Consider the following 10,178-nt stretch of genomic DNA (forward strand, 5'->3'; position numbering starts at 1 on the left):
CCTCCTCCTCCTCCTCCTCCTTGTTCCATAACCCACTTTTTAATTGGGTTGTTTGTTTTCTTGGTGTTTAGTACTTTTAGTCATATATTCTAGATATAAGACATATTCAGTTCCTTGCATATTCTATTTAGCTCCTTATATATTCCTTTTCTATCCACTGTCAAATGTATAGCTGACAAAAAGAAAAAAAGAAAAAATGTAATTCTGGAGGCTGCCTCTTCAATTAACATTGAGATCAAAGACTTGGGGATAGTACCAGAGTACAGAGCTAACATTTTTTCTCTCCAGATGTTCTCAGAAGGAAGTGTTCAGCCAGACTCCCAAAATCAGTAGCTGCTGTGAAGTTCATGTCCCCAAGCCAAAGTTCATGTGAGCTTGGCATTTGTCTGTGGCTAATGTACAAGGTGGCAGACTCTCCACTGAGTGCCAGCCACTGATACTCATGGACCACTTAGTGAATGCAGCAGAGGATTTCCTCTGGGAATGGTCGCACTGTGGTGTTTCACAGGCCTATGCTGCAAAGGTACCTTCAAATACCTGCAGGTTCCAAACAAAGCTTCCCACTATCTAAGAGCCTGATTCTGAAGGGCTAATATGAAGTTCCCCACACTCATGACAGAGATGCTAGAAAAGGGCACACTGACAGTCTATATTATAGTACTTATGTTTTGCCATAAAAAAAAAATAGAGACTAAGCTAAGGCTGTGGGTTTCAGCTTCCAAGAACGTGGCAAAGAATGTTTCTGTGTCTCAAGTTTGGTGAACCAGACCCTCCCTGCCCACTGAGGTTGAGTGACTCAGAAAGGGAAGTCCAGGGGAAAAGACCCTGTGGATGACTGAGGTTAAATGGGATTGAAATTAGAATACAGTCATATGCAGTACACCTTCCAAAAAAGTTGCCAGAGACAGAGAAGAGAGGAACCACAGAGAGAGAAGAGCTATGAAAGTTCATATGAAAAGAAACACTGTAATTTGAAGTCATCCATTGAAGTGGGGTTTTGTTGTTGTCATTTTGGTGATTATTTCATGAGGACGAAGCCACCTAGGAGACTAGTAGAATTAGCAGATGCACTAGGAGGAGAGAAGAGTGAGCTCATAACATCCAGACAGTATCACAAGAGGGATGGAAGCTAAGGGTTTGAGTTTAGCCCCTTCACAGTACAAATCCCTCTGAGTGTAGAGGGACAAACCCAAGTAGAAAGCACAGTTGACTTCCTGTGTCTGAGTTGGTCGTTGTATAACCAAATCCTAAGAAACACAGAATGGGCTTGGTTGTGGAGTTTTCTCTAACTCATTCACCCCCTGCAAATAACCCCAAATCGTCACAAATAAATAGTCCACCTACACTAAGAAAAATGAAAAGCCCTTCTCAAGGTACCAACAAGGAGAAACCTGTCTGTGTGTGTAGTTAAGAGCAAGAAAACTTGAAACCCTAAGCAGGGAGTGGTGGCATACACCTGTAATCCTAGCACTTGGGAAGCTGAAGCAAGAGAAGGAAGTTCAGGTACAGGAAACATCTAGAAGAAGAGGCTGAAGGCATACAAGAGCTGGAGGAAGGGACAGAGTGCTGTGAAATGCTGTCCTCTGGACGTGACATGGCTCTTGCACTAATGAACTCACAGCAGCAGTGGGTACATGACTCAGCCCATCAACATTGCAGCAGAGTGGGGTGGAGCTCACCCCTCCCTGAGGAACTACAGGCAGTTAATGGTTGCTGGAGAGGAATCATATTCCTCAGTGGTATAGCTACTGGTAAATTATCCTCACTCAAGTAAATAACTCCCCTCAAGACTCTTGCAAGCAGCCCTAATTAAAGACAGTTGGCCACAAACAAAAGATATTAAAATAGGAGGGGGACTTGTTGGGAAGAAGGGGTTCAGTGGGAGGGGAAGGGGTAAGAGAATAATGTGAGATAATATGATCAAAGTGTATTAGATGATAGATAGATAGATAGATAGATAATAAAATTGTGAAATAATAATAAAATTTAAAACTTATTTTAAAAATCACAAGTTCATTCAAGGCAAGCCTGGGCCAGATAATGTGATCCTGCTTCAAAGAAACTAGAAAATGTGACAAAAATGAGAGATATTCAGGAAACTGGAGATCACCTCAGTTATCAGTTCTTTTCAGTTAGTGAGACACTTAGGAGGGAACGCTATTTAAAAACAAATACATCTAGTAGTTGGAGAGATGACTTCGCAGTTAAGAGCACTTTCTGATCTTCCAGAGGACCCAAATTCCATTCCTATCACCCATGTCCAGTGGCTTACAGCCACCTGTAACTACAGCTCCAAGGGATCAGATCCCCAATTCTGGCCTCTGTGGGCACCTGCACACACGTGCACTTACAGCACCCCACTCACACACAGACAAAGACGCACACATACACATAAATAAAAATAAATCTTTAAAATTACATTTCCTCCGTAATTACTGTCTAGCCTAGGAAAATAATCCTCAGTGCGGAAATAGGTTAGAGTCTGACTGAGGCTATTATTCTAACTATTATGGGTTTATTGTAACTATTTTGAGTGCTCCCTATATCAGTGAAAATTGATGGCATTTTGGGTTTAAAAATTAGAAAGCATAGTGAAAATTTCTCAATAACATGAGTAGTGTAGAATCATTGGGGAAAACATCTGAAAATAGAAAAGAAGAGAACCAAGAACCATCCACTCACCCAAAGATAGTCACAGTTATTAGTCCTGCTACCTTGCTGGCCTTAATTTGCATGTTGAACTTTGATTGAACAGTTTATTAGTTTGGAAACTTTGATGAAAATACATCAAAGCACTGTTTGCTATTCATAAGAAAGAGTCGAGCCTGAAACTTAAAATCAAGAGAGGAATTTAAAAAAAAAAAAAAGAAGAAGAAGAAGAAGAAGAGGAGGAGGAGGAGGAGGAAGAGGAAGAAGAAGAAGAAGTGAGCATAAAACAGGATGGAGCAGGCTGCAGGGCCCTCAACTCTGTGGAGCTGACGGTGCACTGAGGAGGGTGTGGTGTACTTGGGTGGGCTGGGTGCTGTTTTAAATGGGATGGTCATGGAGGGCTTCACTTGAAAGGTGACTTTTGAGCAAAAACCTGATGCTTCATGAGCAGGACCCGTGGCTGTCTGGAAAAGAAATGTCAGATGGGCAATAGACAACTGCCAAACCTCTGAAGAGGCCAGAGTGGCAGAAATAGAGTGGAGGGAACAAGGACCCTGGAAGAGCTTGGAAGATGGGCTACAGAGACAGGGCTAGGCCATCTAGGACCATCAAACAGTTGTAAAGTCTCTTGCTCTTCCTCCATCCTGGAGGGTTGAATAAGAGAGTCGCAATCTGACTGTTTGAATGATCCCTGTGGGTGTTGTGTGGGGAAAAGCATGTAGCGGGAGGTGGGAAGGGAAGAGGACACATGTAAGTCCACAGCCAAGACTTAGGCCAGGTGGAGTGGCATATTACCCAACACCACCCACATGTACCAATCTCTTTTTTCCCTTTCCCCAATCACTAGCAACTGCTATTCTACTAACCTATTCTAGATTCTGCTTGTGAGTAGAGTCTTTTTGTGATTGGCTGATATTTCTTGGCATAATGTCCTCAAGGTTTACCCGTGCAGCAACACTTAACAGCTCCTTCATTTTGAAGGCTGAATATGACACATACCTTGCTGTGTTTATCCATTCACATGCTGGTGCTATTTCTACCTTTTGGCTACTATATGAGTTGTGCTTCTGTCAACATTGGGGGTCTGTATTTTTTTTTTTAATGGAACAGATAAGATTTGACTCTGGGTTGAAAGTAAAGTTTGAGGTAGGGGGCAGGGGGTTGTAACAGGATGGATGACTACTGTTTTATGGGCAAAGCAGCTGGAAGGATAAAGTTTGAATTTACCAAAAATGAGAAAGCCTAGAATTTCATAGTCTAATTTTTTTTATTTTACATAGGAAAGTATTCGTGTTATATAGTTAATAAAAATATTCATTAACACTGCTACGAGTCCTGATTCCTACTAATTCTATACCTCTTCCACACTCTCAACCCAAAAAAACTATATTGTAAGCTTCATACTTTCCTGAGCTTCATACTCACTGAGATAGTCTGGTTGATTCCTACTTGGCAGGGAGTAAGGGAGACAGTGAACATACTTAGCTTTTTGGGTGTTGCATGTGTGTGTGTTCATGTGTATGCATGGATACATGTGTGTACAGGCACAGGAAGCAGAGAGCAACTCGAAATCTGGTATGCCTTAAGAACTCTCAAAGCCCATCTCCAGTGATGTGCCTCTGGCAAGGCTGCACCTCCTAAAACTTCCCAAAAACAGCACCACCAATTGGGAACAAAATGTCCAAATCCTTGGAGCCTATGGAGGACACTTATTCAAACCACCACATGTGAGTTCTAGGAATTGGACTGAGGTCTTCATGCTTATAATACACTTTACCAACTGAGCCATACCCTCTCCCCAACCCACATACTTCAAGTGCATGTCATCCAACTGTTCTTAACAGAAAAGACACTACACATTGGAAAAGGGAGCTATATCCCTTTTCTCTCCTCTCTCCTGTGGGAATGACTTTTCTGAGACGCTAGTTCAGCTTTTTTCCAATGTAAACAAGGTTACTAGACCTTGGGCTCCTTTCATAAGGTAAACATACAGCTTTAATCCCTCATGACTCTTCCTTGCCCCTGACCCAGAGTAATGGATAAAAAAAAATATATAGTGTGAAAATATCAAGTGCTGAAAGTAGCAATCACAGAAAGCAATGAACTATTCTGTGTATATTGCAAACAGCAAGTGGTATTAGGCTGATAGCATCTGTTTGTGATTGTGTGTTCTGTTCTGGGTCAGTAGGGGTCAGAAAGGAAAAATCGTTCTCTGGTAAGACAAGTTCCACTTTTCCTTCCCCATTTCATGCTGGATGTACTGCTTCAATAAAGAGAGCAAGTTTCTGGGAGAAATCTGAAAAGAACAAGTTCTCGGAACAGATAGTACTCACTTCTGATTTTAAAGGATGCACTGCTGTAATGTGGCATCACCCCCCCGCCCCCGCAAAACATATAAATATCTAGCTTTAACTCCCTACTTACCAGGATAGCTACATGCTAGAACATAAGAAAACCAAGCCAACTGTCACCACCACTCTGTTCTCAGGAACAGAGTTCTAAGGTACAGGTGTTTTTGCCTAATCTTTCCAAACACAAGGATGTAAGAACTTGTCCAGTGAGTATCAACCATCTGCTTGGTGGCTAAACACTTGGGTTGTGAAAATTAATCAAGATTTATGTCTTCCTTTTACAGAGATCATAGTTACACAAGAAAACAAAGAAACAACTAGAAAATGGGAGCTAGATAACAGCATAATGGAAGCCAGGGTAGTGTCAGCTAAGCCAGTCCAAGGAAGGCAGTGACATTTGATATAAAAACTGAAGGACAAATAGGAATCCAAAATGCAAGAGCCCAAGGCTGAAAGTGAACTCATCATGTATATCTGGAGTCAGATAGGAAAGATAGGTAGTCATGTGGGACTTTTTACCCCATCCTGAGGGAGCTATTAAGCCAATGAAAGGACTTACTGCAGAAATGTACTTTGGACCATGTTTTCTCTGTGGGCAGCTGAGGGTAAAGCTGTCCTCTGAATGGGTTCATCCTATGAAGGGCAGGCTTGGGGAGGAGCAGGGTACATTCCATGGAGCATATTAGGTTTGAGATGTCCACCAGCACCCAAGCTCAGGACTGGATGGTCTGTACTGGAACTAAGGGGAGCGATCTAAGCCATAAGTACAAATGTGCCGCTGATTCAGTAGAATCTACAGTGCAGGTGCCAGAAGCCACAGCCCTTTCAGGCCAGGGTTCTTGTGTTAACATAAAATTCCTGGAGAACACCAGGGCATTTCAGCTTTCTCTTTATTCAAGATGCTCCAAACACCCAGTTTCCTAATAATTACATTCCATGAACAGCATCTTGGACCGCTTGGATAATATTCCCTCATAAGGACACACATTTACTTAACCCACAGGGGAATGTCCTGTTATCTATTGCTGCTCACAACAAATATTTGCATTCCTCCAAAATTAGTTCTGGGTGTTCATAAGCAGTGTGTTAGAAACCTTGGAAAAGTATCCCAAAGTGGATCAGTGCATGGGTGAAAAAGATTGTTGAGATCTCAACACTACTCCAAGCGTTGATTATGCGGCTGCACACGGATTCTGAGAGACAGTGGTGGCCAATCTGCCCCTCCACCATACCTGGGTCCCTGGTGCCTTGTAGAGGAGGCACTTGTTATTAAAAGAACTGGTGATCACAGGACTGCTTCATGAGATGTTAATCTGTACTCAAAAGCTGGGCTTAATTTAACAAAGTTCAGAAACTGAATTATCAAGTTAAAAGGTATCAGCGTTTGTTACTGATACCTTTCCTGAAGGCTAATACATGGGGGAGGGGCTATGAATTGTTACAAGTGTCTGTCCACTCTGCAACTGTGATGGTGAATTTTTTTTTTTTTTGCTTTGATTGAATTTGGTGCTGTTCTTATGACTTCAGAGAGTGACCATGTCACAGGTAGCATGTGGCTGCTTTGTGAACGCTTTTCCAGGTCTTGCCTATCTGTTAGGACCTGTTCTTAGAAAGATGAGCGGGCTCTCTTTATTCTCAGCTAGCATGTTGCCTGCATTTGAATTTTTTTGGTTGGTTGTTTGTGGGGTTTTATGCACGTATTTGTAACACCCATTATGCCACTTGCTTACCTTTTAAATTCATATTCACGTGGACATGTAAAAGTTCTATGTTTTTGTGACTGTTCTTTTGGAAACTTTTTTCCCGCACTACTTTTACATATAGAAACCCCTTGTATAAAGCTTTATCCAGACAATAATCACTTCTTGGTATTAGTTGTTTTACCTTTTATTTTGTTGCAGTGTTGGGGATTGAACCTCAGCCTCCTACACACTAATGGTTGATCCATTCACTGAGGAACATCCCAGGTCTACTTCTGGAAATTTTTTTATTGAGGTTAATATTAACTTGTAACTCCTTTGGACTTATCTTACAAAGAAAGAAGGAAAGAAGGGAAAGAGGGAGGGAGGGATGGAGGGAAGAAGGAAGGCAGTTAGGTAGATAGGCAGATTGGCTTGGCCAAGTTTTAAGCACTGAGTGGTACCATGTGCCTGTCGCCCCAGCACTCAGAAGACAAAAGCAAAAGGATCATTTTTAGTTTTGCATCACTGTTTTCTCAGTAATTTTTCCTTCTCAAATTAATGTCTACTGATGTCTATGAAAAAATTATCTCTATTTACTAAGTTAACAAATTTACAAGAGTCGAACTTTATTAATGATCAGTTTGGTTGGCCTATACCTCCTCAGTACAGCATTGGAAAATATTACATAAGACAAACATATATTATGATATTGTGATCAAAAATCATAATATAGACTTTCACACTGATTTGATATCATGACAAAACTTTCCTTCCTTAAAACTCATAAGACAGAGCACTAGAAAGAACAGCAGATGAGAAGCCTCTAAAAGAATACCAAAAAATTAAGAGAAAGACAGGAAAATGAGTCAATACTCCATGTCAATAATAAATGCAGCCACCTTGCAATGTTGGGTTTCTTAAGCCTACTTGATAGCTGAGAACTCAGAGCCTGAAATGTTACTCCCCACAGAGCCTTGGTGGCTGGCACAGGCATTGACAGACCCTGTCCAAGGCTGTTAAGCACCAGACTGGTTCTGGTTGGGGTGCAAGAGTTCCCCAAAAGGGCCTTTTCTTTTGAGGAAACCATAAATACTTTGGGAAAGAGTAAGAGTCAGCACTCCCTTCTGAACTTTCGAGTGGCAAAAATCAGAGAAAGAGAACAGTTTGAGGGCAGGCAGAAATTTTGACCCATCTTGGGTCAGAAAGGTAAGCTCTCAAGATCTGGTCCTGGGTCCTGAGCCTTGGCCTAGCCAGTTGCACAATACACTGGTATTTTCTCAAACACACGTTTCTGCAGGTTCACACGGAAATGTCAGAAAGCTTCCCCAGCCGTGATTGCGTTTCCCTTAGCGCCGGCGCTGGTTTATTTTGAAGTCCTCCTGGTCCCATCTGGAGCCAGAGGCCTCTGCAGAGACAAGCAGTGTCTTGTTCCCAGGCAGGTCCCGCAGTGTACCAGCAACGCAGCCCTACGGGCACATCCCTTCTCAAGCCCCTCTGGGAGCCACCTTTGTGGCAGATTCCATTGGGTTTCACAGAGCCTGGAAGAGGGGAGGCAGGGAACACTTGGCACTGCCCGCCAGTCTCCCGCATTCAGGGCTATTTGCACACTGCTCTTGGAGGGAGCCCGAGCCAGCCCTAACAGGCGCTCCTGTTAGCCCCATTGTCTGCACATGGCTTGCCTTTTCCCAGCTGACCTGCCTGCGAGTGGCGAGATGTGAAAAGTTAGAGACAAAACTGGCTTCCCCAGAGCGAAGGGAGCTTTCTTGTACAGAAAGGAAGGAAATACCTCTGTGGGATTTCATTTTTCACCCCCTCTTCATCCAAAAAATACAAAGAGACTCTGTCTTAAATGCAAACGTCGGCTTTAAATCTTTTAGGTTTGGATTAACGCTGCAAAGGAAAAAAAAAAATCTGACAGGCTTTCAGATATGACACAGAAAGTTTTTTCCCCTCAATTCATGTTGTTCATTTGTAAAGCCAAAGGCTGGGGGCTGAATAGTGGGCTCCACTGGCCGCATTCCTCGTTAGCATCACAATGGTCAGAATTAGCAGCCTGCGCTCCCAGTTTCCCTTGTCTACCAGCGACAGTTAACGCGAGGTTAATAGGCAGTGGCCAAGGCAAGAAGAAAATCTTTCTTCTTTTACCCCCCCACCCCACCCCAGTAAAATACGTGAAAAACAAGCCAAGGAATCATGGTGTTTTCAGTTATATGACTTAGAATCTTATCTTATCCTTTCCCCCAGAAAGAAAAAGGTATGTGGGTTTGGTATGATTTGGTTTTTTCTATTATCTTACAAGAAAGCTTCCTTGAAAGGACACAAAGCCCACTGAATTGATAGACATTTCCTATTACATAGTTATTGTTGGTTTTCACTATTGAGGATGTCAGCAAACATGTCAGAGATCATGTTTTGCTTATTAAATAAAGTGACTTTTATGCGAATATTTTTCACCTTGTTGGTGTCTAGAACCCATATGGAAAATTCTATTTTCTGGGGTTTTTTTATGATGGCATATTTTTATCCTGTTCAATGTTTTTATCCTTGTTGAATCTTGTATATAAATTTAAAAGACAAAAACTTTAGCATCCTTGAGTGACAGTCTGTATCAATACCCTATGTTCATGTAGGAAAAAAATGTGAGTAGTTCCTGATACTCCGTCAAGAGTCAAATATGTAAGAAATTGGAGACACAATTTAAAAATAATTATCCGCCTATTTGATAAGGATCAATTGATTAGGACTGCGTGTAATTGTGACACTACCTAGAAGAATTAAGTTCTAGATCATTTTTAATTCCTGAATTCAAGTTAAAATAAAAAAGCCTTCACGTATGATTTGTCACAGGATAAAAGTATGCAGGTGTAGAATTATAATAGTACATTTACAGATTAAATGGGTCCTGCAGACTTGCTCTTGACAAAAACTCAAAGAAGTGAAACCAAAATGTTTCCTTTTATTGCCCAACATTGTTCTTTTTAAATCTGTATAATCTAATTCTATTACAGCAGTATTTTTTATAATTGCAAACAACTAATAGAATTTATTACTTAAAAAAAAATCACATAACCTTTTTTTACAACCTGTAAGGTCTGATAACAGAATTTAAAATTTAGTTTTAAAAGGAGTTATTAAAGTTATTTTTAACATACCTTTATTTGGGGTTTCACATACTAAATATTTGGTTTTACTTTAGAAATAATAGATGTATACTGATACAATTTGCATGTCAGTGAACCAGAATTAACATTATGCCTAGTCAATGACCAACACAATAGAATTATTATTTTCATAGATATCATAACTTAATTATTCCATAGTCATAACTTGGATGATTTCTAATAACTTTCAATGTTATAAATATAAATGTAATTTTCATTTGCTAGAATTAGTTTTTGTTTCTAATTGCAATTTATTTTATATGCCATATTATTTTAATTCTAATTCAGAGCATATTTTGTTTCCTCAAAAAAATTGATATTGATAGTCTATCATA

The 10,178-nt window shown here is 40.8% G+C and overlaps 1 protein-coding gene across 3 annotated transcripts in view; it reads left to right on the forward strand.

Annotated features, from left to right (window-relative positions):
• Window positions 1–10,178, forward strand: part of Atp8a1 (ATPase phospholipid transporting 8A1) — a 255,642-nt gene that overhangs the window by 234,138 nt on the left and 11,326 nt on the right. The gene's annotated exons all lie outside the window — the stretch shown is intronic.

This window comes from Nannospalax galili, unplaced genomic scaffold (assembly GCF_000622305.1).
Source record: "Nannospalax galili isolate Female #2095 unplaced genomic scaffold, S.galili_v1.0 scaffold772, whole genome shotgun sequence".
In the NCBI taxonomy this organism is placed as follows: Eukaryota; Metazoa; Chordata; class Mammalia; order Rodentia; family Spalacidae; genus Nannospalax; species Nannospalax galili.